Genomic DNA, 26,643 nt, shown 5'->3' on the forward strand with positions numbered 1-26,643 from the left:
GAAGCTGAGGGTGGTGAACGCAGGGACAGAATCCTGGAGAAGTAGACGCTTTGCATGTCCTTAAAACATTTTTTTTTAAATTTTAAAGATTTAAATTTTTAAGAGTTGTTTTAGGTTCACAGTAAAATTGAGAGGAAGGGACAGTTTTCTCATATGTCCCTTCCCTGTCTGCATGAACAGCCTTTATCAGCATCCCCCACCAGCATGGTAAATGTGTTACAATGGATGCATCTGCACTGACACATCAGGGTTCATTCTGGTGCTGTACATTCAGTGGCTTGGCACAACTGTATTAACGACATATGCCCATGATTACATCATATTTCACTGCCCCACGAATTCTCTGTCATCTGCTTATTCAGCTCTACCTCCCACCCCAACACCTGGCAACTGCTGCTCTTTTTTACTGTCTCCATGTATATCCTTATCCTGCCATCTGTGGTCTTGTTGAATGGGACCAACAGACTTTTGGAACCTAGTCTCCATGCTTTCCCTTACTCTTTCCTTTGTCACAGTGTTTCCTCAGTCTGGATTGCTGTTCCCTGCCAGCATCACCTGTTTGAGTCTGAATTGATCGTCAAGGTCCAGCACTTCCTCCATGAAGCAGACCTTGATTTTTACCCTTTGCTCCTAAGCAGGAAATAATCACTTCCTCTTATGATCTCCCATGGCTCTTTATCTGTATTGCTTGCAAAGCACTGAGCACTTCCACCTTTTGTTGTAGTTAATCTATGTGCCTCTCTTATTCTGGGCTTTTAACTTCTTGAGGACATTGATTCCTGTCTGGAACCTGGCAGACAGAGAGCAAACAGCTGGATGGGCAGATGCATGATGGATTGATGAATGGACAGGTTTGACATGGCCCACATTATGCTCAAATTTAGTTCCTCTAGAGTAAGATTTAAACCTGCTAATTTCCAGTCATCCCCCACCGACCCCAAACATTGAGAAGGTGCCCTTCTTTCCATCCATCCATCCATCCATCCATCTATCCATCCATCTATCCATCCATCCATCCCACAATAGACCCCCAGGCACTACTTCAGGGTTGTGCCAATGAACAATCCATTAGTTGATAGTCTGCACAAAGAAAAGAGTATTCTTTGGAATATGTTGTCATACTCACTTATCTGGAAATTTTTTTGACACATAATGACTAAGGAAGAAATGGTTGGCTTTATGTACAGATGTGTCATTGGTGTACAGAGCAAATGTGTCATTGGTGTACAGAGCAAATGCTCTTATTCCTTCAGCTGGTTTTGTACTAAGGAGAGATTGCTGAGCATAGAAGGGCACCCTCTCTCAGAATGTGTGGCAGTTCCTTACTGACTCGCCTTGGGGATAAAGCCCCTTAGTAGTTTTTTGAGAGGTGGTGCCAGGATGCCCAGTGCTCATGGCTGGGCTCCCTTGCTAATGTTTTCACTTTTGTTTTTTAATATAGTGACAGAATGCCTACTGCTGAGGTGGTAAATGGAAAAAAGAAGTGCAGTGGAGTAAACTGTCTGTGTCTTGGGGCCTTCTGTATCACACAGGAGGAAGCATCAGACACAGCCAGATGAGAGAGCCAGGTGACTTAAGTTCATGCCAGACCAAAGTCAGAGTGGCCAAATCGGGGGGAGTTTGAAGAGGCTGAATCAAGGAAGCTTAAGGTTCTGAGAGTGGTAGAACTGGAAGGATCAGCGAAATCATCTATTCAGTGGTTCTCAAACCTGAGGGGCATCAGAGTCCTCCCAGGGAGCTGGCTGGGTCTGATCCCAGAGAGCCTGGTGCAGCAGATCATGAGTCTGCATTTCTGACAAGCTGACAGGTCGTGCCAGCGCTGATGAGAACTGCTGACCGAGTCCAGTTGCTCATTTGTTTTTTATAGATGGGGAAGTAAGGCTTGGAGGTAGGTGGGAAGGCCTTGCCCAGAGGCCCCTATCTGTCAGGAATGAGGTGAGAGTTGAAATCGGGAATCCTGCTGTCTGCTCCACTGTCACCAGAGACTATCCAGTAACAATAGTATTTTTAGTTCTACTGCTGATGGATATAGTTAGGTTTTACCAGTTTTACCTATCTAGTGACAGACTTACTTTTCATGGCCTTCTATTTAGCTGTCTACATTTTCATACCCAGTTAACCCACATTTTTGACCACTAGGAGTTGCCTTTGAACTAGAGGTAGTGTAGCACTGTGGTAGTTCAAAAGCATGGACTTCAGCGAGTCAGAGCTTGGGTAAAGTACTTTTCCATTTTCTAACCTGAAAATGAGGACGATAACCCCTCTGAGCATGTGTCTGGCCCTCAGTGTGCTCTCTGTGAGTGTTAACTCTTGTTGCAATCATTTTTATTAAAGAGAATAAGACGTAGTCCCCACCTATTCATGCATAGGTGGCTTCCTGAGCACTGAAACAGAGAGAAGCTGGGATTTAGTGGAACAAACACATGGTTTGAAATTAGAAGAGCTAGGTTCAACTCCTAGCTTTGGTACTTATTAACTATGTGGTCTCAGGCAAGTCACTTGACCTCTCTGATCTGTGACTTGAAGCAGATAGGATACATAATAGGAGAGTATAGTGAGCAAGGAGAAGAGTGGAAATTGGGAAGAGTTGGGAGTCTGGTCACAAGGTGCAAGTTTTGGGTTGATGGGGAATTAATCTGACAAAGGAGGGAGGAGGCCAGTAGGAGTGGCTGGCCTGAGGCCTGATGTTTGAAGGAGCAGCAGGTCCGGGGGTGGCTCAGTGGTGGTTGACTGGGGCTAGCCAGCCCAGAGAAGGGCTTCCCCACAGCCCAGGAGAGATGTCACTCCTATATCAGGGTCCCTACTACTGGAGAGCTTCTAGGACTGGAAAGGGCTGGCTGAAGTCAGTTAGGTACCAGAGTTGGAACACAGCTGGGATATCTGGCCAGAGTTATGGAATCTCCTTCATTGCTCTTTCCTCTTGCCCAGGGACTGCTCCAGGCATCTTGCTGGTTGATGGCTACTGTTTGCTTTTCCAAAGTCTCAGAATCTCCTTTTCTTCAGATCATAACTCAAGACAATACAGTGTCATTTTTTCAACCTTTGTCTTCTGTCCACTGCATCAAATTGCTCTTCCTTGGCTGGAATTAAATTTCCAACAGTCATTTACTTCAATGGTCCCACTGTTCGTTAGGCAGAGTGAGAGTCCATCAAACACTTTACTTTTTGCAAAGAGAGACTTGTGTTTGTAGGTGGCTTGTGCAGCAGCGAGGGACATTTGCTGCCTTCATATTTATTGTCTGCCATCCCAGGACTGGGCAGAGGTGAATGAAGTAGCATTTCAGCTGGCTGGGAGGTTGTGGTCTAAACAGGAAGCAGACATGCAAACCAAACTGGGGCAGCGGGTGAAGCATCATCATCCATGTGTGTATCTAAATGTACAGAGGAAGTGTCTTAGGAGTGGGGTGGTTGAGAGAGCCCATCAGGGCTGCAGATCGGTGGCTCTGACGGCACGCAGATGTGTTTGGCCACCAAGAAGAGAAGAGAGAGAGACATTTTGAAAGCATTGATGTGGGCCCTACATAGACACAATCTTCTCTATTCCCTATAATCATGGGAACATGCTGACCTCCAGGGCTTATAAATGTGCCTCCCCTGAAGGGCTGTGCTGACTGTTTCATAGTGGGGCTTCCCTCTCTGGCTCTTGCGTACCTGTCCAGTGCAGTGCTGTGAACTCCTGTCAGGCTCCTGCCTCTGCTGTGCAGTTCATTTCTGGCCTTGGCCCCAGTGCCACTGCAGGCTTGGAGGGCTGTCCAGACTGATCACTCCCCCTTGGTTTCCCTGTGATCCCAGGGCGCCTGCCCTGCTGGGGTGCCCATATCTGGAACACACTTGTTTGCCCAAAGTGTGCTCTGCACTTAAGAGTTTCCTCTCTTGCTCTAGTATTTCCATTTAAAGCCCTCTTGAGCAGGTCTGAGTGTCTCCTGCCAGCAGCATTCCTTCTGGTTTACGGGAACCCTATTTCTCACCCTGCCAGGACTCCAGCTGTCAAGGGAACTAAAGCACAACCTCTCTGCAGCCTCTCCTCTCCTTAAAAATCATGACCTTTGGCTGGAGAAGTGACCAGCCTGGCCCTGTCTTACCTCATTCCCTTGTCCCCCTTGTGTGAACCTTCTTCCTCTTCCTCTTCTGCTCAGCCTCATCCTTTCTTGGGTCTGCTGGATGGACAACGGCACCTCCAGGCACCCTGTTTCCTTTGCTTGGCATCTGTGACTGACAATCAGAAGTAAGTTGTGAAGCAAAGTAGAGTTGGTTGGGTCTGCTTTTAGGAGAAAGTCAAATGGCCTTCTAGTGATGCCTGGGACAATAAGAACATGGTGATTTGATTTCTCAATTAATTTTACTTCTAGGCACAAGTATATAGGTACCATCCTGTTAAGAGAAAAATCAAGGAGAACCGTTTTGTGAGTGGAACTGAGTGAGTCACTTGCCTACCAGTCTTCTTCTGGTTCTGCCCAGCATGGGCTTCTTTGATCCCTGACTGCTTTAGGGGAAGACTTTCTCCTCCAGCTTCCTAGTGGGCCTCCTGCCATCTCCATAGCCTGTGGGTAAAATCCTTCCCCAGGCTCACCTTCACCCTGCCAGCACCTGACCTTGCCTCAGTTCCAGGATTGTCTCCTGCCACCCCCTGCCAATCACATTCTAGGCTTCAGCTAGCTACCCTGTGTGTGTTACTGATCATGCTCTCTTGCATGCCTGTGTGTTATGGCACATGTTTTCCATGGCCCAAGTGCCCTTTGTTTCTATCAGATGAATGCCTGCTCATCCCTCAAAATGTAGCACAGAGGTCTCCTCCTCCTGAACCTCTTCTCAATCCCTTAGGAAGAACTGAAAGCAGAAACAAACCCAAATTTTATTATGTGTGGTATTGTTCTGAGTGTAATACATGTGCATAATAAAATATTTCAAATATGCAGAACTAAATAAAAATGGAAATGATAATCATCATAAATCCACTATTTAGATACAAGCACTGTTTGTGTTTTTAATATTCTTGAGTATTTCATAATTTTTGTTAATTTGCATTTTACTGGCTTGATGTCTTACTGTAATACAGTTATAGATATTGCCATTTCACCAAACAATAGAGCATCAGGCCCTTTTGGCATTAGGAAATCTTCAAGTGTGCAATTTTTGATGACTGCATATTATTCTACCATAAAATTAAAACCATCATTATTTATTTATTTATTTTTTTGGGCAGCTAGCATTTGAGTTTGTAATTTTTCATCATTGTAAATAGCACTGTGATAAACATCCTTTTTGCAAAATTTCTTTATACCTCTGACTGTAAGATAAATTACTGGGACATGAAATTGCTTGATCAAAGGGCAAGAACTTGTTTGTCTTTAATTTAAAAATAACTCATGGTCACTGAAGAAAATTAGAAACACATGAAAAGACACAAGGAAAAAAATGAAAACCACCTGTAGCCCCTTGCAATAACCAGTGTGAAATTTGGTGTATAATTGTTATCTGTGCAACTCTCTTTCTTGCCCAGGGACCAGCAAATGATTTCTGTAAAGGGTCAGATAGTAAATATTTTAGGCTTTGCAGGCCTTGTATAATCTCTGTCACGTATTTTTCTTCTTCTTTTTTTAACTCTTTCAAAAATATAAAACCATTCCCGGCTAGTAGGTCATACAAATTCAGTTTGCCAACCCGGTTCTAGCCTCCAAAGTGGGACCATGCTGTGCATACTATTTTGGAATTGTTTTCCTCCTTATTGGGAGGAAGAGATGTAACTATCTCCTTATTGTTCCTCATGGTTTTCGGTTGTATGCTGCCCAAATATTATTAATGGTTTCTTTCTGGAATGCCCATGGCATCTTTGCTATGCCTTTGATAAAGAATTTCAAGCCTGTTTTATTGTGAATTTTTGCTCAGCTGTCTCTTTTTCATGTGCCATTGATTTGTCTTTCCAGCCCCAACACAGTGCCTGAGTGGTACTTAGATGCTCAGCAAATTTGTGCGTAAGGTTACCCCTTCAAAATGCTTGTGTTCAGAACATTGCTATTTAAGTGAGGGTTTGTTTCTTGAGCCAGTAACATCAATATTACCTGGGACTTGTTAAAAATGAAGGCTCTCAGCCCCATCTCAGAATCTGCACCTTAACCAGTTTCTCAAATGACATGTATGCATATTCAGGTTCAAACTCTAGATAATAAGCACCAGGGTTCACTTCCTCTCTTCTGGGCATAGATTTATTTACAAGCATCCCCTTTCCATTCTTTCCATTGGGAGGGACTTCCTGGGAATGGACCCTGGGTGTTCATGGAATGGGCATGGTAGACCAATGGGATTTGTTTTCCATGTGGCACCAGCCACCATCTGCCTGGTAGAGCTTAGGTGGCTGCCCCTGCTTTTGGCTGAGGGTGGATGTGATGGTGGAAGGAGCAAAGGTGTTATGGTTATCTGTTGTATGCCAGGCCTGTGCCAGGTTCTTTACACACATTCTCCTGGAGATGAGGCATGATGGTCTCAGTTGAAGGGGACATAGGGATCTTTAAGGCTGATGATTCTTAACCTTCAGAATCATCCAGAGACTTTATAAAAAATATATACATCACCCCCTCACCCCCAGGTCCTGGTCCTAATCAGAATCTCTGAGACGTAGACCTCATCATGAGTACTTATAAAACAGTCCCCAAGTGCTTCTGTCAGGCATCCCTGGTGAAAGAACCAGCAGTCTAAGCCAGTGTTGTACACATGAGGAAGCGGGGCTCAGAAAGGTCACCGAGCCTCCCAAGGTCACACAGATTTTAGTTCAAAGTCAGACCTGGTTCCCAGGCCTTTTGCCTGAGGACACACTTCCAGTGCCCTGAAGCTGGTTGCCCACTGCAGTGCTGGGTAGGCAGGAGAACCCGGTGAAAAGGTTGCACCCCCATCCTTGGTGCTCTGTGGCAGACGTGTTGCAATGTGGTGAGTGACTTGGCAGACTGGATGTAGGGAACAGACACGTGCTTTTCTTCCCTTCCCTCTCCACCTTTGCCGTCCTTCCTGGTGCCTGTTTTGGGGGCTGCCACGGGGGAGGCTTGTGCAGGGCTGACAGCACCAAATGACCGAGGTAGCTGCTGCGTTACTCGGTGCCCTGCTGTTTACAGAGTGCTGGGCTGTACCTCACGGGCAGCAGCGAAAGCGTGTGCGTCCTTTCTGATCTTGTCCCCTCAGTCAGCCAACTAGCAACAAACAGAACAGGATACCGGCCAAGCCTCTGCGGAGACACCCTATGGAAGAGTCTACAGACACCCCAGAGGGACAAGGGTGTGATGAGCACTCTGATGACGTGGCAGCCTGGAATGGGAAACAGCTGCTGTTCATCAAGTACTCACCGTGCCAGGCCCTCTGCCTGAATTTATTTCTATGATTCCTTTAATGACCATGAGAGGCCTGGGGAGGTTCTGGATGCCCACCTGGGATGTGACCCCAGTTCTGCTTGATTGCAAAGTCCATGATCTTCTTAGTTGTCATGCGGCCCTGCTTTCCCAGCTGCTTCTGTGCTCAGCCCCTCTCACCTGTGGCTCCTACGGATTTAACCGATGGACCATGCAGATAGACTCAACTCAGTATTTAAGGACTCGTGGTAAGAAATATAAAATTGGAGTGGATTGCATCAAGTGGTGGAAGATTGCTGGTCATCAGAGGTGTTCAAGGACAGATTGTGTGCCTCTTGGTGGGCCAGATGTAGACTGGCCAGAATGTTGAGGATCCAGCCACAAATCAATGAAAAGTACTTTTGGTTAAAATGTATAACGCAGGCACTGACGAGGTGCTAAAGGTTTTGATTTGATTTCATATGGCTTGCTTCCAGCCCTGAGACATGTGCTGTGCTGTTTCTGGATGCCTCTGATGTGCTGTGAGTACCATGAGGCTTGGCAGAGGGCGGGAGAGTCCTGGGTGTGAGGACCTGCACACAGAGAGCTCCCTATCCAGTTGGGGTTGGGGGGGCATACTTCCATGGAAAGATAAACTGCCCAAGACCAGACAGCATGGGCAAAGTGGACAAGAGGGTGCCTTGGGAGCTTAGAAGAATGGGTGGGTTCCATGAACATGAAATTATGCTTTTAAAGTACTGGGCTTGAACTGGGCTTTGCAGGATGCTTGACTCCTTCCGCTTGAGCACACTGAGCCACGTGCTGGGAGAGGCAGGTGCGGCCCTAGCATAGAGGGCCTTGGACTATGAAGGGCTGGAGTGAGTCTTTTGAGCTTCCTCCTAAACTCAAGAAGGATCTGTTAAACCAGTTACTGCAGAGGGTAGAGAAAGAGCAGGGGTGTTTTCTCCAATTCAGTAAGCATTTGCTGTGCAGCCACTGTGGCTGGAGTGAGCAGGGCCAGCCATTAAGGATGAGCAGGAGGGAGCTGGCCAGGAAGAGGGAACTGTGTAGGCAAAGGCGTGGATGAGATTTGCTTCCCCCAGTGGACTTGACCACATGGGAGGGCCGCACATCTCTTTGCTGTCCCTGATGTTGACAAAGCCAGCAGACCCGGATTCAGAGCCTCAGTGTGTGGAGCCAGAAGGAGCTGGGAAATTCCTGGGACTTTGATCGCTTCCGTTGTTTGTCTGGTACCTTCTAGTAATTGGAAACCGAGGAGAAGTGTTGCAGCTTTTGGGAAAAGTTCCTTTTTCTATTTTTTCCCTGCTCTTTCAGCATGAAATAGGTTCCACTGTGTGTAACTAACTGATCAGGTACTTTATCTTCCTCTGCTTCCAGCTGGGAGACGAGCTGAGAGACTTGAGGAGGATGTTCAAGCACTCTGTTAGAGCAGTCCAGGGATGCTGGCTTATAAAGTATGCACTTCTGTCCATGAGGGACTGGGAAGCAGGCGTAGATGGCATGGTTTTAGCTGTGCCAACTCTCGCTTAATAATTTGCTGGTCCATGCCATCCTGTTGGGCTGAATATTTTGAGGGCACCTTCCATGTGCTCATCAGCTCTGTATGCAGGCACTTACCACAGCATTGTGTCTGTGCCAACTAATAGCTCAAAACCTTTTTGCCAGATACATGCCTGAAGGGCTTCCCTCTTCATATGCTTATCTTGTATGTAAGTACTTCTTCCCTGTTACAGGATGAGGCCAGTAAAGATGAGTGAGAATGCCTAGTGTCTTGCCTGAGGGTTTCAGCCTCGGGCAAGTTCACTAGGGATTTGGTAAGACCAAGAAATGACAATGGAATATTCCTGGGGTAAAAAGGTTTATACCCAGCTTTATTTTCACAGTGGTAGGTCAAGCCCTAGAATCAAGTCTGCATCCAGCAGTCTGCAGGTCCATAATCCACCTCCAGACCTCCCCACACCCAGACACTCATGAGAATTTTCTGTGAATTCTTCAAAACTTTCTAGCTTGTGAATTTAATGGGATTTCCCAGGTGTAGGGAAAAATGGAAGTTCCTATGGCCATGTTCCTCACCTGACCCTAAACTATTATGTAATTGGCCTACTGCTAGGCTAATGCTTCCACACTTGTTAGCCATGAGCTATTATTGACTGAGTCACTATATAAAGAGCTCCACCCAGGACTCAGGGCCGAGGTACAGATGTGGTGGATTATGGGCCTGCAGATTGCTGGATGTAGACATGATTCTAGTGCTCAAACTACCACAGTGAGAATAAAGCCAGGTATAAACCCTTTTACCCCAAGATGGTCTCACCAAATCCACTGTGAACTTGCCTGAGGCTGAAACCCTCAGGCAAGACACTGGGTAACTTATGTAGCAAGGTGAACACTTGCTAATGTGCAGCAACTTTATAAACATGGGCCAAGGCATGCAGTGCAGGGTGTATTTAAGTAGCTAATCTCAGTACTACAGTTGGTTCAGATTTCATGTCCAAAGAAAGGCCAGGAATGTGCATATGTATATTTGAAAGATTGAGGTAAGAGAAACTGATGAATAGTTGTCATGTAAGGGAAACAATCCTTAGGTTGTGGTTTTTAGTTGAACCCCAAACTGGTTTCTTTCTTGTACAGGATAATGAATTGATGCCTCTAAATCATGGAGTTGCCACATGTAATGGGGACACTTGCCCATCTAGTGGCTGAGTTGGATGTCAAAACTTTGTTTCATTGCAAGGTCACCATCCAGTCCTACATGAAGCCTCCCCTTCCCGGTGCCTCTTCTTCCCCAAACAGAGGAAATGTGGCATCACTCCTGTCCAGTTCTGGGGAAAGGTTTTGGTAGATATGCAGAGGAGATAAGCAGCCTGACACAGAACTGCAGAAGGCAGACCTCTGAGCAGTGTTTTGAGAACCGTGTCAGGCAGAGCTGCTATCCCGGGCCACTCACCTGAGAAGCTTGGCTGTATTTGGAGGGTCTCAGGTGATTGAACAGATGCTGAGAGGTGAGACAAGGGCATGCAGCTGGAGCCCCGGGCTCCCTAGGCTCATGGCAACTGAGTGCAAACCTGTGGGCTTCTGATGCTGTGTGATGTTTTCTTACTTATCAAAGTGAGGACTCGGTAGGCTGGGGGTTGGGGGGTGTGAATCCCTAGTAAATGAGTTTTACATTGGTGCCCAAGTTTTGAAAGGCTCTAAACACTGAGATGGTGACAGCTAAGGTAGTGGATGTTAGAAAGAGTCATTAAACACAGGCACACATGTGGTGTGAAATTTTGGAAATCCCTAAAGGTGGAAGCCCATGTAAGTGCTGCTCTGAGCTTTGAGCAGGGTGTGTCCCCAGTCCCTGGCCTGTCTCCTCGGCCTCATCTGCTGACATGCCTTCTTTTCTACTCCTTTAGGTGGCAACGGGTTGAAAGGTTTGGGTTTCGGAGGCAGCGGGCCTGGTGTGGGATTTGCTCCATTCCTTTACCACCCTGTGACCTTGGGAATGTCATCTCCCTCCCTGAGCGGTAGATTCTTTATCAGTAAAGCAGGGAGAAAATTTTCTTAACCCTGAAGGGTGGTTACAGGGATTGGAGGGAATGTCTACTAAGGGTCTCTGCTGCCACATGGAAGGTACCTGGAAAATGAGTCATCAACATTAACATAGTTTACCTGCCCTTGTCTGTCCACAGTGGACAACTCCCCTTTCCTCCCATATGCCCGTGGTTTGCTGATTTTGTGCCTCTCTCATGGAATTTCTACTTTCTAGAAAGCATCTTTCTTCTCATATGCTTATTATTCCTGTTTGTTCTGATCAGACCTTTGTATAGTCTCTAGGATGCCCTTCCCAGGCATCCCAGCAGACAGTGGCCTCCTTGCATCTTTCCCTCTTGACATGGATCATTTCTTACCTAGTGCCGTGGGCTGCGATTTGTGTTTACTCTCCTCTCACCTATCAGCAACCTGAGGTCAGGGTTCGGGTCTGATTCATCTCTGTTATCCTTGTAGCACTGAGCACAATACCTGGCACATAGTGGGTGCCCAGTAAATGGGTCTTAGGTGACTGCAAAAAAGAAGTGATCCGGCTGATGGCTGGCATTCCCCTGGCTTTAGAAACCAGAGAAGAGAAGAAAAAGTGGTTTAGGAATAGAACATCAGGCCTGCGGGTTCCCATTTCCTCATTCAGGAGCAGGTTGGGATTGCCCCGGGGCCACAGTTCCTTGAGACTTACCCCCTCAGGCCTAAATCTGCCTCCTTTAATTACCTCCTTTCCAGGCAACAGGAGTCCTTGTTGTCTGCCCAGAAGCGGCTAATTATAGCTCTAACCTCCAGGCCATGGTGAGCTAGGCCACAGGACTGTGCAGCCTGAGCTGTCTGTTGATTTTGGGTTTCCTTAGAGATTCTTTACATTTTCGAGTTTTCATTAGGGACCACCTTTTATTTTGAAACTGGCAAAGAGAATTGAGGAGCACAGAGTGTTCAAAGTTGTACAGGAGGATGTTAGGCGAGAGTTAACATCCTGGAGAGAAAAGGAGAAGAGGGGAATTTTAAAAGTGGACAAAGTGACTTATAAAAAGGGACATCATTTAGTGATCTCCACAAGAGTGACATGTTGTAATGGTTTACCCAAAAAGTCCCCCAAAATTAGACTTTTCTGATCTCTGGGTCATGGTATTTGCAGCTCTTTCATTGTCTTTGAAATACTAGTTTTTCATTCCTTTTTTCAATTTTAAAAGGTGTTAAAATAAATTCCCACAGTAGAAATAAAATAAAATAATGCAGTGAAATAAGCCAGGTGGAGAAAGACAAGTACCAAATGATTTCACTCATCTGTGGAGTATAAGAACAAAGAAAAAACTGAAGGAACAAAACAGCAACAGACTCACAGAACCCAAGAATGGACTAACAGTTGGCAAAGGGAAAGGGACTGGGGAGGATGTGTGGGGAGGGAGGGAGAAGGGGAAGAAGGGGCATTATGATTAGCACACATAATGTAGGGGGTGGCACAGGGAAGGCAGTGTAACACAGAGAAGACAAGTAGTGACTCTATAGCATCTTACTACGCTGATGGACAGTGACTGTAAATGGGGTATGTGGGGGGGGACCTGATAATGAGGGAAATCTAGTAACCACAGTGTTGCTCATGTATTTGTGTATTAATGATACCAAAAAAAAAATAATAATACAAAAGCATTGATTGAGGAAAAAAACAAGAATTTCTTGTCTTGTATTTCCTCATCCTAGCCTCATTTCCCACTTGTCACCATTTTTTTTTGTTTTTAATTCTTCATGTGGTTATTGTCATATCTCTAAATAATGTTTATATCTTTCATTCTTGAGTTTTAGTTTTATATGTGCTTGCTGACTTGTATAATGGGCAAGGACTAGTGTGTTTATACCCCTCTGCTACTTTCCATCCCCCTTCCCAATTTTTGACAGTTACATCATTGATTTAACCTTTCTGTTAGTTTCCTTTAAACATTTAAATAATATGCGTGAATATCCATTTCTGTCAACTTGGGACAGTTTCTCTTTACCCACCATTTTGAATGTGAAGATGTCAGGGTCTCTCTCTACCTTTCCTCTTCTACTTTTATAGTTTTTCAGTTATATCTTCTGTTACTTTTTGTATCTCCAGTGTTTTTAGTGGATACAAGTATATATGCACTTAGAGATGGTTTTGTAACCATAACTGAATCTTCTGTGCTGGGTCTAGTGGATTGATTTCAAAAGCTAAAACAATCAACAGCATTTATATTATGATTTCTAGGTAAATATTGCTCAATATGGGGCTAAGTCATGTGCTGTGGTTTCATTTCCTTTTCTAGGGTTCTGAGGTCACCTCCTGTAAGCCACTTGCAGGGGACTGAACTTTCCCTTAGCATCAAAATCTAACAGTTCCTTTTAATTCTTCTCCAGTTATTCAAAATTATCTCAGGTTTTGTTTGCTTTATTTCTTGCATTTTTTTTTTCCATCCCTGTAATATTGGAGTTTGAGGTTGTATTTTCCTTGGTTGGGTTAAGAAAATTAAGTTTTTTCTATTGTATCCTGTATATCTTCTATCTTTCTAATTGTTCTCTTGTCTGCATAGTCTATTATGTGTTGTTTCTTGAAATTCCATCAACTTTTCCTTTTATTTTGCACTGGTTTCTCCAAATATGGGTCATGGTTTCTCATTCAGTCTTTTGTTTTTGCCTTCTTCTAGTTAAACTCCTGTGTCCTTATCATAATTTCACATACCTCCAAGCTTTTGTGGAGGAGTCCTCAGTCATGTCATTAGCTGTTGTCATCATGATTATTACTCAAAAGAAGGTATATTACTAAAGTATGATCCACCAATATTTTCTTATACATATTTTTACTAGGCAGTTTTGTTTGCTCTTTTTTCTCCACTGAATACTCATAAACACTTTCATGTTATTTTATAATTCTCATTTTTAATGAACACTCATATTCCATTGAATGGATGTATTATTTTAAAATTTAGCAATTTACATATTTTTGGATATGGACTGTTGCCAATTGTCTGCTCTTATGAGTAACATTGTTAACATTTTAATGCAGAGGTCTTATTCATAATTTATTTTGTAAGTGCTTAGTATGGAAAGAAAACTGGGAAACCTGTGTCATCATCTTTGAGGACATGTTCCAATGACTGGATTGGATTCTAACAGGGACCACCTGGCATTGCTTATAAGAAATTTTTTTTTTTGAAAGGAAGCAGGAGGAAGTACCACTTCTGAATCCATATGTTGAGTTTTCTTGGCAGCTATAGGAAGATGTAGTGTGTCTTCCTGCAAACCTGGAACTGCTGAGAAATCCACTGAGTATCACTCTTTGTAAATGAGTCCTCTGAGGTCAGCTGAGGCCCTGTGGTTTATGCCCCATGATATTCTTATCATGTAAGACTTTGTGTAATATATACGTATATATTTAGTGAACTGTTGTTCAGCATGATTAGCTTCAATTGGATCGTCTCCCTTCTTCACTGGAATTGTCTCTTAGTGACTGTTGGAAAAATCAGATCATTCTAAAAAATCAAGGAGGTACTCCCATTGAGAATGTTCTACAAGATCTATAGCTGTTTCTACACATAGTTTATAAAGAAGGTATTTGAGGAATGGCAGGTTTATTAGAATAAAGGGACCACTGAAAAATATCCAGTCATGGGAAACCTAAATTTTGATTTATTGAAGAGACTGTTTTTTCTTTTATTGTCATCCTACAGCATTGCATCACTATAGGACTTCATTAGTATGGCAACATTTACTTTATGGTATTTATAAAATCTGTATGACATAATTACATGAAAGTGGGACACCTGTCCCTGAAAAGCTGTATAATTGATAAACACTGATCATGTGCTAAAGGATATATACCCAGTTTCACTATGGAAAAATTCTGAGCTTCATGGGTCATGGTCTAATTATTTTGTATATTGGGTGATAATATTGTATTGAAAGTGATGATGAGACACATAGTTCCAGAATATCACAGCTTAGGGAGGGATCTGATCCAACAGTCTCCTTTTCATATGAGAAAAAATATTTCTGGTGGGGAGACATAGTCAGTCGAGGTCATGTAAGTAGTCAGCAGCAGAACGACATCTTGACTCCGTAACTCCTTGCTTCTAGTCCTTTTTTCTTAAAATATTTGCAATTTTATTTCTAGGTATGTAAACTTCATGGGGCTGGAAATTACAGAAATGTTCCAGAGAGGTGGAGAATATTTAATAATGGAGAGAAATGCATTTGCCTGGTATGGGAATCAGGAAGAATGTAAGCTCTGAGACATTAGGAATCATTTCTGAGATGAGGGAAAGTGGTAGGCAAGCCAGGGCCCTTTCTTAGGAAATAATTGGAACCATGTTGTTTCTGCCCTTTGGGAAGTTTGGGGTTTGTTCTTGGCTAAAAGACTTCCATTCTCTAGAACACAGATCCCACATCTATAAAATTAGACAATTGGACCTGATTGGCTGGGCTTTATAGACCCTGTAGCTCTGAGCAGCATGAATCTATGATTCTGAGTAATGTCCCGTGTCCAGGATGACTTGGAAAAACAAAAACAAAAACCTTGCTGAATCACTACTAGTATCACCTGCTTTGGTCTGCCTGGGAAGTAGGTCAGAGCTTGGCAGACATAAAAATGCGGTTGGCTCCAGCTGTGAGCTCTGCCCTGGGTCCTCTTTGTAGACACCTGACCTTAGAAAGGATCTGTAGGTTGGGCTGACATTTGGAGGTGCAGAAGGGTTTACTTGTGGCCCTTGTGCTGTAGACGTTGATGGGAGAAGGACCCATTTCACAGTAGGAAGAAGGAAGCAGAGCTGGGGACTGGTAGACAAAGGGAGAAGGAGGCATTCATTGACTGCTTGTTTTGTGTGGAGCACTGTCAAATACTGTTTATTTTAAACTCCTCGCAAACACTCATGGATGTAGGTATCATTATTTGGATTTTAAGGATGAAGAGACAGAAGACTTGGAGGGTTTGTTATTTGCCTATAGTTAGGCTGCTGGTATCTGAGGGAGTCTGTAGTGGGTCTCACTCCAAATCCCCTTTTCTTTTCAGGGTCCATGTGCCATGCTCTATTCTAGGTAAAGCAAGACAGGCAACAAGCAATGAACAGCTGCCCATGTTCAAAGCGTGAGCAGTGCTGTGCAGGAGAGCACAATAGCATCAGGGGACAGTGAGGGACAGAGGTCCAGGTTGTGCTGTTATTCCTAGTTAATAAGACTGCACATGAATGGGGTGAGCTGACCCCAGGAAACCAGACAGCTCTGGATTGAGATGCTTGTGGTTAGAATTAGCTTCATTCCTGATATGAACCAGCTGGAACCCCTGCTTCCCTGCTCTGCTGCATGATGAGGGAAGAGGATGTGAATCAATTTGATGTACAACCATTTTTAAAACTTCAGTAGGTTATAAAAATGCAAGGCACTGTTTTTAATAGCTTTGGTTAATATTTAAATGACTAACTTTTTATATTTATTTACTGCCTCATGTGTGCTTTGAGGAAATATGACCTTTGGTCATTTATTTATTCCTAGAATGAGGGGGAGAATGAAGACCCCCATGCCAGTCTCAGGAGGGTTTGGATTGGACTTGTCGGCCTCGGGGGCCCATCAGAAGTGTGGAGCAGAGCACCGGCCTGTAGGTCGTGCCATTGGGAGGACGTGAGGATGGAGCAGAGGGGCAGCACCTGGGGTCAGGGATGTGGAATGGGTAGCTGGGGGAGGCTGGAGTCAAACTCAGTTGGACTCCACAGTTGCACACAGTAGGGCAGTTGGGGGTTGAGCATCAGGTGCTTATTGAAAGCCTACTATGTGCCAGACACTGGCTGAGGAGGGAGTGGCATAGGAGACACTGGGAATCACTTCAGTATTTGCTATAAGCTTGCCCTTTGTGGAGTGTTCTGGATGCTGAGGAGCCATGTGCTCTTGGCCCTCAAGGAGCATCCTACAGATTACAGACAGTGTGATTAATAACCTAGCAATCAATATCTGTTCTGTTCCAGAAAGTATGCAAATCAACATCTAGTTCAGTAGGGTAGTTTTCCTTGTAGATGGAGGGGATATTTAAATATGTACAGCAGCCTGTATGGAAGGGGTGCAGCTCTGCTGGGAGAACCTTTAGTTGCTGGGCTGTGGGAGGTTCAGGGGGTCTTATGTGCAGGGCTTGAGAAAACGGGGGTGGTGTGAGGACACTTGGGAGCTTTGAAACAGAAGCTTATTACCAATGGGCAAGGATACATCTATGTACTGGTGAATATCAGCCTTGCAAGGGGTTATTCGATTACTTTTTGGTGACATCAGCTAATAATTGATGGGCACACAAAGCAGAGGAGGAAATGATTAGGAAGGCTTCATGGGGTCAGTGATTTGGATTTTTTAAGCTGAGTAGGGGTTTAGTAAAGAACTTTCTGGGAAAAAGGGAGAACATGGGCAAGAGCACCAGTGTGTGAAACAGCATAGTACTTGACTGGATGGTTGAAGGGTTGGGCCTCAGTGGGTTTTGTGCTCAGGTGACTGTGTGCCCAGTGGCAGTGCATCTGTTTTATCCCTCCCACACAGGAAGGGAAGAGGTCCGGAGTGGGGGAGCAGGCAATTAAACTTTTCATTTTAAATGATAACTGCCATGAGCCAGGTGTTAGGCAGTTTGCTAGCATTGTCTCTAATCTCCCAGCATTCCCAAGAGATGGATTTTATTCCTCCCTCATCTTGGAGGTTAAGCAATCAGAACTTGGCATATGACTTCCACAGTGTGACACGTGGCAGGCACAGGATTTGCAATAAGGTTTGTCTGCCTGCAAAGCGTGAGCATTCCACTCCTACCCCAGGTAGCCGCTGTGTCCTTCCAATCTGTAGAAACCTCATGAGGAATGTGTGCTTTTCTTGCATGGAAGGGTAAGGTTTGTACAAAAACTGAGGGCATCAGTATCCTCTTCTGCAAGATGGGACCAGATTCCTTGCTCCAAGCACTGGCAGGGCTCAGGGAAGAGGGGGCCTGGGCTCAGAGGCCTTCCAGTCCACTCAGCAAGACCACTCATGGGGAGATGGCTGCTCCCCTCTGTCCCTCCTCTCCCTGAGCCTTTGACTTGACTTTATTCGGGCAGTGATGGAGAGAATATGCTGATAACATGGATGCTTCCTATTTATGGTCTTTAGACAGAGAGAATAAATAATGTGGTTCCTGATTAGAATTTGGTCTCTCCTGTAACTTTAGGGAGAGACTGTATTGGTGCTAATGATAGTGTGTCAGTCTGGTCTGTGTACCTGTATTAATGTTTGAGTTCTGGTCCCCCTACCTGATGATAAAAACAAGGAAGATAAGCCAGTGGGGAGGCAGTGTAGCCTGGTGGGCAAGGCCTTAGACCTTTAGCCAGATGACCTAGATTCGGTTCCCAGCTCTGCCACTGCCTAGTGCTTGTCTCCCTGGGCCTCGGTTTCCTTGCTTGTCAAATGGGAATGGTGATAAAATCAGGCCTACTTTGTAAGGGTCGTTGGGAAGGTTAAATGAGTTACTTGTTCTAAAGTGCTTAGAAAATTGCCTGGCCTCTAACAATTGACCTAAAGTCTTTGTTAAGCAACATAAGCAAAATTTTACAGACTGGCCCTGCCTTCTACCACCATTTAAGGTATTACATGCCATGATGTGTTAGTACCTTCTGGTTTTTTCTAAGACCTAGCAGGTGAGGGCAGAAGTCTGACTCTTCTGTGAGTAGCCAGGCAGAGAAGTGGCATACTCGGTGCATGGTCTGCTGGAGACTGGTTGTGATGGCAGCTTTGTGACGAGCATTTTACCGGCCATGGGAAAAATGTGTGGCTGTAAAATACCAAGTGGAGCAGTAATTCATCTTTGGTAGTCGAACGGAATTCAGATTAAATGGCATTTGCAGCAGAGTTAATTTAAAAAATTTTTCCTTTGTATCCTGCAAATTTGCAGCAGAGTTCATTTAAAACATTTTTCCTTTGTATTCTGCAACGTGTGTATCAATAGCTTTAACTGGCTGGGTCAGTCAGGTATTTTTAATTTGGCTTAAAGAAAGTTGTGGGGTTTCATAAAGTTGTGGAGTCACATAAAGGGAGACAGCAAAAGATTTGGATTCTGACCGATGGGTTTCCACTCTGCCACTCCTGTACTGTGTCCCCATGGGCAAGGTGACACCCGGCTTCAGGGCTTCTGGTGCTCTTCTGGTTCTTACTGCTTCTCTCCTCCTAAAGCTAGGGTGCTGGGTGGTCAAATGAGCTCCTTCATCCCTGGGGTCTGAGAATGACTCTTGTTGGTCAACTAGCTACCGAGCAAATTTTGAAGGAAGTCTTTTAAAATTAGATTTGTTGATGGTGACCCTGAAACGAATTGGTCGTCTAATTTTTTTCTCTCCGTTTGGCCCTTGAGCCCCTGAGTACTCATTTTAGATATTTAACACCTTTTGTAATCCTCCAAATTATTCTGTGTATCATACTCAAAAAGTGATGAAGCCAAATAGCTCTTACAGTTCAGCTTGTGGAAGTTGGGGAGCATGGGGAGATTTTCACTATTAAACTGTAGGTAATATCTGGTGGCCTCGGGTTGAGAGGGTGCAGAGGAGCCCCTGGTGGTCGTCATCACTGTGTGTGGCCTAAAGGACAGCAGAGTGCAGAATAGGCCCCTCCGCTCCTCAGTGCCATCATCACCAGGGAAGATGAGGAGGGTCCTGTCAGGAGTCCATCGGTTGCTGTCCGTCTTCGGTCCCGAGCTGGGTTATACAACTCAGCAGAGCTTCCTTCCCAGCTGGCATGGCAGGCACCCTTCCTTGCTAGGCACACCTTTCCTGTAGGAAAGGAATGTAGAAGGGTTACTTGCATTTTCATCTTTACTTCTCCATTAGAGCTGCCTTTCTGAATAGTGGAGAGGTGACTTTAGCAGCGAGAGACAGGAAGGAGCAAAATGAGTCATCTTGGGCCCTAATGAGGTGCATGAGGGACCCTTCTTGGGAGTGAGGGTCAGGTGAGGCCGTGCTCTGCCTGGGGTGAGTTTTGCCTTGGGGCTGCAGGCGGCACTGGAGCAGAGCTGAGCTAATTTTACTCACTGGAGCTGACTGTGCTGAAGGGCAGGGCTTATGACATTGGCCTTATCATCCTGTGATACCCAGAGAGCTCCCAAGGTACAGCCCTGTTATGTCTGGGCAGGTTTTCGTCCTGCAGTTTGATACATTTTTCCATTAGGTGTGCATATCAGCAAGCAGGATGCTGAGGCGCAAAGAGCTTTGGATTTGGTGGAAGGCCACAGAGCTGAATTTGGATCTTGCCTCTCCCCCTTGCTCACTAGCTGTCTGACTTTGGGCAAGTTATATAATCTCTCTGAGTCTCAGTTTCCTCACTTGAAGACAGGAATTACATTTGTGCCCTAAGATTGCTGCTAGGTTTATACACTAGGTGACACTTAGCAAGCAGACACTATGTGTCAGCCACTGTTCCAGCTGCTTTATTCATAGTGAGTCACCTAATCCTCTAAACAAACCCATGAGGGAGGAACTCTTGCTTTCCCTATTTTATGTATAAGGAAACGAGGACAGGAACAGACATTTCTGGAGGCCTACTCTATGGGGCTGCACAGAGCAGATGGACTAGGTGTGCAGCCAGCATGCCTTTGAGGCACTAAAGTGTTCTGTAGCAAATCTGGAAAACAAAGAGGTCATGCCAAGAATTCTCAACAAAGAATTTCTTTACCACTGACTAGTGCTTGTCTCCCTGGGCCTCAGTTTCCTTGCTTATCAAATGGTAATGATGATAATCATGCCTACTTTGCAAGAATTCTCAAGAAATCCAAGAAAGAGTCAGTAATTATGCTTTAACCGTGCTTCATTTTACATGAATTAGAATTTTCACTGACCAGAAACTAGTGTGTGTAGTTCTGATTAGCCTATGACTTATGACCTGCTACTTATGTCCCTTAGGTCTGTTTGGCTCATTCCAATAAAATAAGATATTTTTCATCCCTCGTAGAGGCAATGAGGTCTTAGATGTAGATAGACATAGGTCTTACTTGAGCAGATCAAGAAATAGAGGAATGGATGATCAGTTAATAGATCTATTTTTCTTTCTCCCTCCTGCATTTATCAGGCTTAAGTATGGGACAGCCATTCCAGAGAATGTTAAATGGAAAGGGATTCATTCAGGGAAAGAGATGCTAACAAAAGGGTTGGAAAGTCTGGAGCAGTGGGAGCTGGAGGGCTGCATCTGTTGCTCTTGGGTGTGAGCATTTTTTCCATAGTCATGATCCAGGGATAAGGAGGATGGGATTGGGAAGCCACTACAGAGGCTTCTGAAACTTCTTGACATCTCACAGTTGATGGTGGAACAGTGGATTGCCAAATGGAACAGCACCTTGCCGCGTAGGATTACCTGATACTGCCTGCTGGTAGGCAGAGAGGCAGAAAGATTTAGCTTCACTACCACCTGCTAAGTGTCACACAAGTACATCTTCTTGCCAGAACCTACTTCACTAGCTTCAAGGCAGTGGGGGGAATGTACTTTTAGCAGTCTGCCTCTGCAGTGCAGAAAGTCACTTTAGAGGATGCAAAGAAACTGTGATTGAGCCAATCAAGAGAATGTATCTACTGCCAATGTGTTCATTTAAGTTTAAAAATGCCCAGAGGTTGTAATCCCAAAGTACAGAACATGTACAATTATAATGTGATATAAGTGGGCATAATAATTCTACTTAACATTGGCTTATTTACATAAAACACGTAATATTAATGTATTTAATATCCTGAGAAAAAAGGCCACATGCCCAATTTCAGTTTCTGAGTTGGATTCTCCTCAGTTTTGACAACTGATTGGTCATTCAACAGTTCAGTTTAATTTCCTTCTGGAAGTCATACCCTGGACAGTTGTCTTGCTTACATAATTTGTGCAGAAATGTTTATTGAGCACTTAATATAAGACTGATGTTGGTATTGTGGATAGAGATAAGTCATGGATTCTTCCACTGGGAGCCCCCACCAGAAAGGGAGTAAGTCAAGTACCTAGTAAGAATAGTATGAGGAAGGTCACGATTGATGCTGCAGACAGCAAGCTGAGCAAATTCAGAGAAGAGAGCTTATTCTGACCACACTGAGAAGTGAGGGAGGTTTCGTGTAGGGTGACAGTGGTTAGGTGATTTTCACCTGGGACCAGGAACATCTCTTAAAGGGGCATTTACAAAGGTGGTGAAATGTTTTTTGTTGTCTCAGTGCTAGAAGCCAGACTCCCACTGTCATTTAGTGGTCAGGGCCAGAGTGTTAGATATATTGTAATGCATGAGACACAGATGAAATGACTGCCTTTCTTCGAAGAGCAATCTCACTCTTGTTAAGAACTTCCAGTAGGCCTGAAGGATATATAACATATTTGTATTTGATCTTCGGGTGGGGAGGAGGAGTAGGTCAAGCAAAGGGAACAGTATGAGCTAAGAGTTCCATCTGAACAGCAAAGATAAATAAAGCAAAGAGTGTGTGCTGAGTGCCAGTGGGAGGGAGTTTGTGGTGGGAACAGAAGGTTGAGTCCAAGTTATTGAGAAACTTGAGATGTTAGATGAAGCACTTGGACTTATTCTGTTGCCATTGGGAAGCCACTTAAGATACTGGTGCAGGGTCCTTGAGAGCAGAAGCCTGGCCTCCCCTTACTGCTGTGCATCAACTGGACATCAGTAACATCCTTGGAATGAATGAACGCCTCAGACAAGACATTTACAGGAGCTAAACTAGTTGGTATCTGGACTTTGCCAGATCTCAGATTGTGTAGTTCTGGGGGAGTCTGGCAGTCAGCATTTGGACTCTAGGAGATACACAGAGAGGGCTTGTGGCCCTCCGCACACACACTGTCTCTACATTCAAATGGGAGTGTTGTGCTTAGGCAGTGTGGATAAAATGAGAGTTCCTGTGGCCAGGATTCTCACCTGGCCCTGGTTGACTAGCTCACTGCACCCCTGTGGGCAATACATGGCTGTTGATTCTATAAAAAGACCTCCACCCAGTGCTCTGGGCACAACATGGTGGCAGGGCTGCAAGGCTGCAGGACAGCAGAGTAGAGGCTGGAGTGGTGGCAGCACCGAGGACAGAGGCCCAGAGGACGGCTGTGTGGGATGAGTGTGCAGAGAGGCCCAGAGGACGGCTGTGCCGGATGACTGTGCAGAGAGGCCCGGAGGACGGCTGTGTGGGACGACTGTGCAGAGAGGCCCGGAGGACAGCTGTGTGGACAGAGGGGCCCAGAGGCAGAGACGGGCTTGCTGCATGCAGACTCGCTCTGAGTGAATGGGATTTTAGTGACTGACTTGCCACCTAGAACTAAAGTTGGGTATAACCCTTTCACCCCAAGAACATTTTGCTGTCATTTTCTTTGGTCACACTGAATCCATAGTGAACTTGCCTGGGGCTGAAACCCATTGGCAAGACAGGCAGCAATGCTAGTTGCTTACACTAAGAGAATAATGTCTTAAGAAACTTGAGGGAAAGAGGGATTTTTCCATTGCCCTCCTATATGGGGCCCCTAGGCCAGGAGGCACAGTAGGCGCATACTGTGTAGTCTGCATAAATGCTCCTGCATCTTGAGCTTATTAAAAATTGCCAATCAAACCAGCAATTTGCTGACAGGATTTGTGCCCTGTGACTGTGACTGCAGTGGTTCTCGGGAGAGGCTTGTGGGGCCCATGATGATGTGTGTCCTGTGGAATCCTCATGGCTTTTCTGCGGGTCAGTCCCTCCTCTTTTGAGATTGGCTTTGGAGGTTGGGAGGGAAAGCTTGGGGTGGAGCTGACTGAACTCATGTGTAAGATATTACCTTGTTAGTTCCTCCTAAGGTTTCATTTTTGAAATCTTCACGGGGGAGAGGGAAAGGGATAGGTACACAGATGTGTGGATGGCCCCTGCATCTGCATTTCATGTCTTAGGAAAGGAAAGTGCTTCACCCAGCATCCTGCAGGAGCTCACCCTAGGGCAGCCCGGCACCTGTTATAGCAGCGTTTCCATTCGCCCTACTGCCAGCGGGGAAAGGGCAGTGGCACTGGCCTCTGGAGCGGAAGGCCTGGCCTCAGCTACTGGCTTGGCCACTCACTCTATTATGGACCCTCAGCTTCCTCGTTTGTAAAATGGGTGTTGTGGTTGTATCTGACACTTAAAAAGCATTTATAAAGGGGGGCATGTAAAGAGATTTATCAACTATAATAAAGAAATAGACGTATTTTTTCTTCCTCTGAGTGGGTGTTTATGGACCGGTAATTGGTGGGGCCATCTTTAGAGAAAGGGTGGGACAGTGAAGCCCCACAGACCACACCCCAGTCACAGAATACCCCCAGGGACTCCACTTCCCCCCTGCCCTCAGAGATGTTGCACTCAGATTTTGAAACACACCGCTTAAAGAGAAGCATAGCCAGATCTTGCAGTTGGGAGGAGCTGGGGGTACGTCCTTGCCTGGAGCCAGGGATTCATACAGCAACATAATGGGAGATGTGTGTGGAAAGAAGGGCCATCCTGGAGGCCCTGAGCACCAACTTGAGGGTGGTTGGGTGGTATTTTTTGTGTGGTTCAGATCACTGGTGAGGGGTCAGCTGGGAAGCCGGGATGAAGTGGGGGTTCACACCTTGGTATGTGCAGGGAGTCAGGCAAAACTCAGGCGGAGATGGGAAGTTATGTGGGGGGAGCGGGGGCCTCAAGACAGGGTGATTCCCAAGTTTGGGCCACATTCTTTTATTTTTGCACTGGTTTGACTTTTTACTTGAGGTTATAATAAAAATGATAATTGTATATAGTTATAGAGCTGAGACGTTTTCAAGAGTTCTCACACCCGTGGTGTGAAAGGACCACTGTGTAGTCCTCTACAGTGTCATGGTGAAGGAGAAGGCAGGATTGTTACCCCTACTGTACAGATAAGGAAATGGAGGCTCATAGAGCAGATGGAAGTTCTCAGGCCACTCAACTGGTCAGGGTGGAGGCTGGGACCGGAAATGTCAAGTTTTAACATGCCTCCCTTTGCTAGTGACCTGGACCAATGTTTTTCTCAAACTCACTTTCTCCAGCCTGGACTGTCCTAGTTGACATCCTCCGTAGTCTAAAATGGCTATGAGTTTGAAAGGTCCCGGGGGCAAGCTGTGAGACTCTCCAAAGATGAGCTGTAGGGAATTTGGGACACAAAATATGTTCCTCCCTCTTGCTCTTTGTTGCTGTCATAATACTTGTTCAGGTTTAAAATGTCCATGAGAGCAAGGAAGAAAAGAAGTGGCACCTGTCACTAATTGAGCATCTTCCTTGCCCTGGACACAGGGCTACTTGATTTTCCATTTGGGAAGTTAGATAAATTTATAGATGAGGTGATTGTAATATAGTATTTGCTTTTACATTATGCTAAGCAGCTTATGTACATTAAATTAGTTAATTCTTATAAAAACCATATTAAGTAGACAATAGCATTCCCATTTTATAGATGGGAAAGCTGAGGCCTTGTGAAACACAAATCACCTGCTTGTGAGAACACAGGTTCTGTAAGCTCTAAACAGATTACAATAGAAGTTTTCTAATTTGAGAACTCCTTCCCTGCTACAGCATATGCTGTCTGTCTCACATGTGAAAATGCAGGGCTGCTTACTAAGCAGGGGCATCCCAGACCTTGGAGGTTATGAGAGTTGGAGCTGGAAGGTGCTAGGAAGAGCTCAGAGGCTGCCGGCCTTCAGGTTTTGCTCCCCTGCTCCTGGGCATCTAGGACTGACCTTGCTGTTGGAGTGCTGGCTGGGGGCAGCAGCAAGTGGGAGAAGAGAAGGAAGGGGAGCTGGGAGCCCAGCCTGAGCAGCTGTGCTGTTAGCTGCCTTACAAGTGTGCATCTGCAAAGCATTTCATTTTAAAGGGAAAGCTCTGCTGCTAGGAAAAGAAATGTTTAGAAAGCACTGTGCTAGCTCAGTTTGAGGATGAGAGGCAGAGTAGCTTAGTTAGCCCATGTCACAGTTGCAAGGGGCCCTGAAGTTTTTTTCCCTTTTTCACTGAAATGTGCACACTGTCGCTTTCCTCTGAGGCCTTTGGAGTGCCCATCTTCAGGTTCAGGGTCATGCAGCCTCTGAGGATCTGCAGCAGCTTCAGGCTGCTCCATGCACATGATCGCTGACCTGTATGCTTCAACTTGGCTCTATCGCCCCATTGGACCTTGGCAACCTCGTGAGGTTATTTCCATTTCTGTGCAGCATACAGTGGAAATTACAGCCAGGATTGTGTTACTCTCCTGGCCTAACCTTCAAAGACACTGTCCTACCGAGTACATGGAATTACTGAATTATTGAGTGTCTACTGTGTGCACTGTGCTGAAAATATAGGCAAGGTTCCTGACTCCAAGGGCTTTGTGGGAAAACATAAAGAAATAAGGAATTTTGTTAGCTATTTTTGGAGATACTTATGTTTGTTATATACAGTTGTTATGTGATAGTTACATCACATAACAAGGATAAAATCACCTCATAGAAATGGGATAGAAAGAGTCTTGAGCAATGGGAAAGAAGAAAGATAGGAATTGGTAAGTACGTTCTAGAATTGCAAGGGGTGAAGTCTGCACTGTGAGCTAGTTAATTCTGGCCTCTTCCACTTATTGCCTCTTCCACTTGCACAGTTTACTTGTTTTTTAAGCCTTTATATTTTCATCTGTATTATGGAAGTGAGACTGCCTCGCTCACAGTGGTGTTGATAGGATGAAATGGGATAATGTATGCAACCTGCTTAGTACAATGCTTAGCACAGAATAAACACTCATTAAATTATAGTTGTTATTATTTGGTAGGGAGGAGCCTAAGAGACTATTTTTTTTTAACCTGATCAATGGTGTGATCTGAGAT

At 45.0% G+C, this 26,643-nt stretch overlaps 1 protein-coding gene across 7 annotated transcripts in view; it reads left to right on the top strand.

Annotated features, from left to right (window-relative positions):
• The window catches only part of LPP (LIM domain containing preferred translocation partner in lipoma), a 632,552-nt gene that overhangs the window by 16,866 nt on the left and 589,043 nt on the right, over positions 1–26,643 (top strand). The window lies entirely within an intron of this gene.

The sequence above is a fragment of the Manis pentadactyla genome, chromosome 1 (assembly GCF_030020395.1).
Source record: "Manis pentadactyla isolate mManPen7 chromosome 1, mManPen7.hap1, whole genome shotgun sequence".
Classification (NCBI taxonomy): Eukaryota; Metazoa; Chordata; class Mammalia; order Pholidota; family Manidae; genus Manis; species Manis pentadactyla.